Source organism: Sapajus apella, unplaced genomic scaffold (assembly GCF_009761245.1).
Source record: "Sapajus apella isolate SASKATOON/1434 unplaced genomic scaffold, GSC_monkey_1.0 scaffold2, whole genome shotgun sequence".
In the NCBI taxonomy this organism is placed as follows: Eukaryota; Metazoa; Chordata; class Mammalia; order Primates; family Cebidae; genus Sapajus; species Sapajus apella.
Genome location: NW_022436942.1, coordinates 20,778,220 through 20,786,890, shown reverse-complemented (window position 1 = coordinate 20,786,890; position 8,671 = coordinate 20,778,220).

The window sequence follows — 8,671 nt, the reverse complement described above, 5'->3', positions numbered from 1 at the left end:
AAAAAAAAAAAAAAAAAAATGAGCAGGGACAATAAGCAGAAGCACATGCCTATAGCCCCAGTTACTCAGGAGGCTGAGGCAAGAGGATTGGTTGAACCCGGGAGTTCAAGGCTGCAGTGAGCTATGATTGTGCCACTGCCCCCCAGCCTAGGCAACTGAGTGAGACCCTCTCACAAAAATAAATCAATAAAATTAAGTTAAAAAGATTTAAAACACTTGATCAAAATAGGATCACAAGTCTGCAAAATTACAATCATTCATTCAGCCAAAGTGATAATAATTCAAATATTCCAAAGTGAAAACCTTAATCTTTGATAGAGACTCAGTTTCCCAAACAATCAAAAGACGTAATAAAGACAACACAAGGCTCATGCCTGTAATCCAAGCACTTTCAGGGAGACTGAGGTGGAGGATTGCTTAAGTCCAGGAGGTCAAGACCAGACTGGGCAACATAGCAAGACCCCATGTCTTCAAATCAAGAAAGACAACATAAGGCAAACAAAATCTCTCCCTCCCCAGCTCCCCTGCCATTCTTTTTTTTTTTTTTTTTTTTTTGGCAGCTTAATTAAAAGGTAAGCAAAATCTTTTGCTATCTCTTATTAATACTGCACAAAAACCTTGTTTAAAACAGAAGGCCAAAGTCTATCTTTCCATGTGTACTAGTAATGCCAAAGCTAATTTTAATGAAATCTTATAAACAAATCCATCCAATCTCAACCAGTTTTGACCACACAAGGTAAGGTTTTCATAAACTTTTTTTTTTTTGAGACGCAGTTTTGCTGTTGTTGCCCAGACTGGAGTGCAATGGCACGATCTCGGCTCACCGCAACCTCCGCCTCCTGGGTTCAAGCAATTCTCCTGCCTCAGCCTCCCGAGTAGCTGGGATTACAGGCATGCGCCACCATGCCCAGCTAATTTTTGTATTTTTAGTAGAGATGGGGTTTCACCTTGTTGATCAGGATGGTCTCGATCTCTTGACCTCGTGATCCACCCGCCTCGGCCTCCCAAAGTGCTGGTATTATAGGCGTGAGCCACTGTGCCCGGCCTTCATAAACTTTTTATAACCTCTTACAGTTTCTCCATTCCTTTTTGCCTCTGTTGCCCAGGCTAGAGTGCAGTGGCGTGATCTTGGCTCACTGCAACCTCCACCTCCTGGGTTCAAGCAATTCTCCTGCCTCAGACTCCTGAGTGTCTGGGATTGCAGGCGCCTGCCACTGGGCCGGCCAATTTTTTTTTTTTTTTTTTGGTAGAGAGGGGTTTCACCCTGTTGACCAGGCTGGTCTCGAACTCCTGACCTCATGATCTGTCCACCTCAGCTTCCCAAAATGATAGAATTACAGGCATAAGCCACCATGCCTAGCCAAACCACCATTCATTTTTACAGATCAGGCAAAAAGGGTGAATTTGGAGCTGAGAGGCAAAAAAAATCAATAACCAGCACAACCATCTTAGGATTGACCTCTGTTGATTATGTTTTCCCTTGAGAATTAGTCATATTTTTTGCTTTATGTGTGTGTTGAAGACTTTTGGCTTATATCCTAGACATTGTGAATGTTATGTTATACAGACTCTGCTATATTCTTCTGAAGAGTGTTGATGTTTCTGTTTGAGTGAACAATGTGTTCTGTGTCACCTCTGGTGGTGGGTGGTAGCTTGGATCTCACGGTAAAATTTTAAGGCTAAAATTATTTTAGCTTTAACTGCCAGCTTCTTTCAGATCAGCCAGAGATTTGGATGGTATTTATGAGCAGATTTGGGGGCCCCCATTTCCTGATTTTCTTTTTTCTGTCATTGCCTCCTCACTTTCCCATGACTGTATGCCCTGAGCTCTGAACTCTGGTTCTTCAGGCCAGACAGATGGTGGGTTTTTCATCACAGTTTTAGCTGTCTCATGCCACACCATGTCTGTGGTGTGCCCTTAGTCTAACAACACAGATAGGAAACTCACCCTGAAGCAATTCCTTCATCCATCTTCCAACTCTCCTCCTAAATATGCTTGCTTTGGCTAACTCTCCAGAGCCTTCAGGTCCTTGTTTTGTTTTGTGTCCTCGGTTCATGTTGTTATCTGCAGAAGGTAGGACTGTTAGAAATTTACTACACTATGCTGGAAGAAGAAACCACTATATCTATGTTATTTTTATTAGTAAAGAAATTGACTATTAAGAGGTAAGCTATAAACGTCAATATATAGTGGGTCATAACAGAGCTAGGCAAAGCTATCAATTAAAGAAATAGAATAGTTCCCAGGCTAGAACAAGACAAAAAAAAAAAAAACCAGGCCAATCAAAGTAGTTTTGTTAGCCATGGAAGCATCAAAAAGCAAAGCCACAGAAGAAAACACTGGTAGTGACCAAGGATGGTATTCGGGAGAATGAATCTTGGCGATGGACTTCAGCATTCAGGACACCTGACTAGGCCATCCCGACTGTGGAAGTAAATGCATCACACATTGGTAGCCTGATGTCTTCAATCTTCCTAGCAGTATAACTCACTCCTTGCATTAGTCCATTTTGCTTGGCTATAAAGTGTTGGAAATAGGCCGGGCATGGTGGCTCACGCCTGTAATCCAAGCACTTTGGAGGCCAAGGCGGGTGGATCACCTGAGGTCGGAGTTCAAGACCAGCCTGACCAACATGGTGAAACCCCATCTTAAAAAAAAAGAAAAACAATAAAGTGTTGGAAACAGATGCTCGGTGCCAAAAGTAAAAATTAGCCCTGAGACAAAGGATCTTTCAGCAATGCAATTTTTGTTTCCTGGACTGCAGGAAGGGTACTCTCACTAGCCGTCATGCCATGAGAGTACAAAGAACAAAGGGAAAACACACAAATTTATTCCTTACATATTTGGGGTTGCCCTTACTGCTGTGTCTGATCTCCGTTGGCTTCAGCCAGACCTCACTATCTAAACTAAAACTCGATTGGCTAACAACTTAAAACTCTTCTAAACAGGTAAGAGCAATGGAGAGCTGGCACATGCCTGTGAGCACGTCCAGCACAGATATCTTGGCTAAAATACAAGGACATAGAATGTACTACGTGCCTGTAAGCACAGCATGTCCAACAGCTACACAGGATAGGGCTTAACAAAGAGTTAATAGCACACTTGTGATTTAACAAGAAAGGAAACTTTAAAAAGGAACTTTTCTACTTCCCACAAAAGGAATACCTGAGACTGGGTAATTTACAAAGAAAGGAGGTATATTTGACTCACGGTCCTGCAGGCAGTACAAGCATGGCACCAGTGAGGTCTCAAGAAGCTTTTACTCATGGCAGAAGGTGACGGGAGCAGGTGTGTCACATCGCAAGAGAGGAAGCAAGAGAGATGCCAGAGTCTTTTAAATAACCAGCTCTGGTGTGAGCTAAGAGAGTGAGAACTCACTCACTCATTACCACGGAGAGGGCACCAAGCCATTCATGAGGGATCTGCCCCCATGAACCAAACACCCACCTCCAAATTGAAGGTCACATTTCAACATGAGATTTGAAAGGGACATATCTCTAAACCAGGTCACTCCCCTAGTCCCAATTTCCATGCTGTGATAAGTTGAAAAATGTTCTCTGAAAAAAAGATCTTCATTTCCTAATCCCTACAACCTGTAAACAATGCTTTATATGGCAAAAAAAAAAAAAAAAAAGTCGGAGAGGTGTCTTTGCAGATGTGATTAAATTCAGGATCCTGAGATTATATTATTTTGGATTATGTGGATGCGCCTTAAATACAGTCAGCTGTATTTGAGGGAAAGAGAGAGACAGAGATAGAAAGAGAGAGAGAGAGATTTCACACACAAAGAAAGGAGAAGACAATGTGAAGATAAAGGCAGGGATTGGAGTGATGTTGTCACAAGCGAAGAAGTGTTGGCAACTAATAGAAGCTGTGAGAGGCAAAGATTACATTCTCCCCTACAGCCCTGGGGAAGAAGAGTACAGTCTTGTCAATGCCTTGATTTTTCTTTCCTCTTTTTTTTTTTTTTTTGAGACAGAGTTTTGCCCTTGTTGCCTAGGCTGAGGTGCAAAGACACGATCTCGGCTCACTGCAACCTCCACCTCCCAGGTTCAAACAATTCTCCTGCCTCAGCCTTCCACGTAGTTGGGATTACAGGCAGGCACCACCACTGGCTAATTTTGTGTTTTTAGTAGAAACGGGGTTTCACCATGTTGGTCAGGCTGGTCTCGAACTCCTGACCTCAGGTGATCCGCCTGCCTTGGCCTCCCAAAGTGCTGGGATTACAGGTGTGAGTCACTGTGCCCAGCTTTTTTCTTCTTTTTTTGAGACAGGGTCTCGCTCTGCCATCCATGCTGGAGTGCTGTGGTGCAATCATATCTCACTGCAGCTGCGACCCCCTGGGCTCAATCAATCCTCCTACCTCACCCTCCCTAGTAGCTGGGACTACAGGCGTGTACCACCATGCCTGGCCAACACCTTTATTTTGATCCAGTGATATTAATTTCAGACTTCTAGCCTCTAGAACTTTGAGAGAATAGCTGGGCGCGGTGGCTCACGCCTGTAATCCCAGGACTTTGGGAGGCTGACGTGGGCGGATCACCTGAGGTCAGGAGTTCGAGACCAGCCTGACCAATATGGTGAAACCCCATCTTAAAATAAAAAAAAAAAAAAAAAAGAACTTTGAAAGAATACATTTCTGCTAATTTAAGCCATCCACCAGTTGTAGTAATTTGTTACAGCAGTCACAGAACACTAATATGCATACTCACCAAGTAACCTTCTGAATATAATTTGATGAATCAAGGAGCAATGTTTGTGGGCAGTTAGAGTGCTGGTTGTGCTGACTCAAATATTCGATTCCTCATGATAGGCTTGATTTGTATAAATTGATAAACTGACATTCTAAGTTATATATTCTGGCTTATAAATCAGCCTTGTAAGCTTGGCTAATATGAGTCTAACCTCAAGAGTTGGATCTACTCTCTGTGCTGACAAAACCAGGTGTCTGTAGGGATATTGGCAAGATCCAGGCCATGGTAAACACACCAGAAAAAGAAAACTATTTTGTTGAGGTGTCTTGGGAAGTACATACCTGGTTTCTCCTCATTTTCCATCATCTCGCCATCAGTTTTCTACTTCAAAACTTCATTAATAACTAACTTTAGGCTGGGCATGATGACTCATGCCTGTAATTCCAACACTTTGGGAAGCCCAGGCAGGAGGACCACCTGAAGCCAGAAGTTCACAACCAGCCTGGGCAATATAGCAAGACCCTGTCTCTACAAATAAAATTTTAAAATCAGCCAGGAATTGTGGTGTGTGCCTGTAGTCCTAGCTACTTGGGAGGCCGAGATGGGAGGATCAGTTGACCCGAGCTGGAGGCTGCAATGATCTATGATTGTGTCACGGCACTCTAGCCTGGGTGACAGAGACCCTGTCTCTTAAAAAATAATAATAACTAACTTTAGTATTAGTATTACACTTTACAAGTGCCTTCATATTCATGACCTCATTTAATTTTCATAACAATACTGCAAACCAGGTTTTATCATCATTTCTATTTTTATGGTGAACGAAGGTAACAATCAGAGAAACTAAGAGTTTTGTCTATTGCAAATAGAACTGAGATTTGGGCAGGGCACGGTGGCTTACGCCAAGATCGTGCCATTGCACTCCAGCTTGGGCAATAAGAGCAAAACTCCGTCTCAAAAAAGGAAAAAAAATTAGCCAGGCATGGTGATGTGGGCCCATAATCCCAGCTACTTGGGAGGCTGAGACAGAAGAATCGCTTGAACCCAGGAAGAGGAGGTTGCAGTGAGCTGAGATCCCACCACTGCACTCCACCCTGGGTGACAAGAGCAAAACTCCATCTCAAAATTTTAAAAAAATCACCCTTTTACAACATAGTTCTTTAGTTTTATTGTTTTTCTAATCTATCTTCAGATAGAATAGTGGGTGATTGTGTGTGGTTGTTTTTTTTTTTTTTTATTTTGGTGGCTATATGACATTTTATTGTATATCATAGTATATTTCACCAGTGGTCTGTCTGAGGACATTAAAATTAAATTCTTTGTTTTTTTTTTTTTCATTCGTTTTGTAAAACTATTCTTTAACAATCCATGTAATTAATCTTTACATATCTCCTTATTTTTTCCTTAGGAACAATTCTTTTCTTTCTTTCTTTTTTTTGAGACAGAGTCTCTTGCACTGTCGCCTGGGCAAAAGTGCAATGGCTCACTGCAACCTCTGCTTCCCGATTTCAAGCGATTCTCCTGCCTCAGCCTCCCGAGTTGCTGGGATTACAGGTACTCACCACCACACCCGGCTAATTTTTTTGTATTTTTAGTAGAGACAGGATTTCACTATGTTGGCCAGGCTGGTCTCGAACTCCTGACCTCATGATCTGCCCACCTCAGACTCCCAGAGTGCTGGGATTACGGGTGTGAGCCACCACGCCAGCCCAAAATTCTTACAAGTATAATTACTGTGTCAAAGAAAATGTACCATCTTAGCCCTCTCATTTTAAAACTTTTCTTACTTATTGTGATAAAATATAAATAACATGATATTTATCATTTTTTTTTTTTTTTGAGACGGAGTTTCACTCATGTTACCCAGGCTGGAGTGCAATGGCACGATCTCGGCTCACTGCAACCTCCGCCTCCTGGGTTCAGGCAATTCTCCTGCCTCAGCTTCCTGAGTAGCTGGGATTACAGGCACGCACCACCATGCCCAGCTAATTTTTTGTATTTTTAATAGAGACGGGGTTTCACCATGTTGACCAGGATGGTCTCGATCTCTTGACCTCGTGATCCACCCGCCTCGGCCTCCCAAAGTGCTGGGATTACAGGCTTGAGCCACCGCGCCCGGCCACATTTATCATTTTAACCATTTTTTGTCTGTGGGGGAGATCGGGTCTCACTCTGTCACCCAGGCTGGGTGCAATGATGTACTCATAGCTCACTGCAGCCTTGATCTCTGGGGTCAGGCATTCCTCTGACCTAAGCCTCCTGATCAGCTAGGACTACAGGCGTGCACCACCATGCCCAACTATTTTTTTAAAGTTTTGGTAGAAATGGGGTCTTGCTGTATTGCCCAGGTTGATCCCAAACTCCTGACCTAAAGCAATCCTCCTGCCTCAGCCTCCCAAAATGCTGGGAAAACAGGTATAAGCCACCACACTTGGCCATTTTAACTATCTTTAAGTGTATAATGCAGTGGCATTAAGTACATTCACAATGTGTTATAACCATCCCCACTATTTCCAGAACTTTTCAATCATCCCGAATAAAAACTCTATAACCTTGAAACAATAACTCTCAATTCTCCCTGCTAGTCCCTGGCAACTGCTACTCTACTTATCTCTATGAATATGTCTATTCTAAGTACCTCTAAGTAGAATCATACAATATTTTTTCTTTTCTGTCTGGTTTCTTTCATTTGGCATAATATTTTCAAGATTCATCCATGTTGAAGCAAGTTTCATAATTTCATTCCTTTTCATGACTGAATAGTATTCCATTCTATGTATATACTACATTTTGTTTAACTATTCATCTGTTGATGGATAATTAACAGATGGGCTAACTAATTTGGGTTGTTTCGGCTTTTTGGTTATCAGCCTCTAAAACTTTTAACAAATTGTCCATACAAGAAATTTGCACTGGTCAGGTGCAGTGGCTCATGCCTACAATCCCAGCACTGAGGCAGGCGGATCACAACGTCAGGAGTTCAAGACCAGCCTGGCCAACATGTTGAAACCCCATCTCTACAAAAAAAATACAAAAAATTAGCTGAGTGTAGTGGCCGGTGCCTGTAATCCCAGCTTGGGAGACTGAGGCAGGATAATCGCTTGAACCCAACCCAGGCGCTGCACTCTAGCCCAGGGAGAGAGTGAGACTAAGTCTCAAAAAACAAAAACAAAAAAAAAAGAAATCTGTACTACCACAAATATGTGAATGTACACATTTCCCTGAGCCTTACCAACAGTGGACAATTATTTATTTATTTATTTATTTTTGAGACAGAGTCTCACTCTGTCACCCAAGCTGAAGTGCAGTGGCATGACCTCAGCTCACTGCAACCTCTGCCCCCTGGGCTCAAGTAATCCTCCTGCCTCAGCCTCCCAAGATTACAGGGATTACAGGTGTGTGCCACCATGTCTGGCTAATTTTTTTTTATTTTTAGTAGAGACAAGGTTTCACCATATTGGCCTGGCTGGTCTCAAACTCCTGACCTCAAGTGATCCGCCCGCTTCTACCACCAAAAGTGCTCCAAAAGTGGGATTACAGGTGTGAGCCACCATGCCCAGCCTCTTTTTATTTAAACAACACAATAGTAAAGTACATCTTATTGCTGTTTTACATTTCCTTTCTGACAAAGACGTATTACATATATGGGAACAAAGATAACAATGTAAATATAAAGACAACAGAATGACATCTTTGAAGTGGTTTTTTTTTGTTGTTTTTTTTGTTTTTTTGTTTTTTTCCTGAGACGGAGTTTCGCTCTTGTTACCCAGGCTGGAGCGCAATGGTGCAATCTCGGCTCACTGCAACCTCCGCCTCCTGGGTTCAGGCAATTCTCCTGCCTCAGCCTCCTGAGTAGCTGGGATTACAGGCACGCGCCACCATGCCCAGCTAATTTTTTGTATTTTTAGTAGAGACGGGGTTTCACCATGTTGACCAGGATGGTCTCAATCTCTTGACTTCGTGATCCACCCGCCTC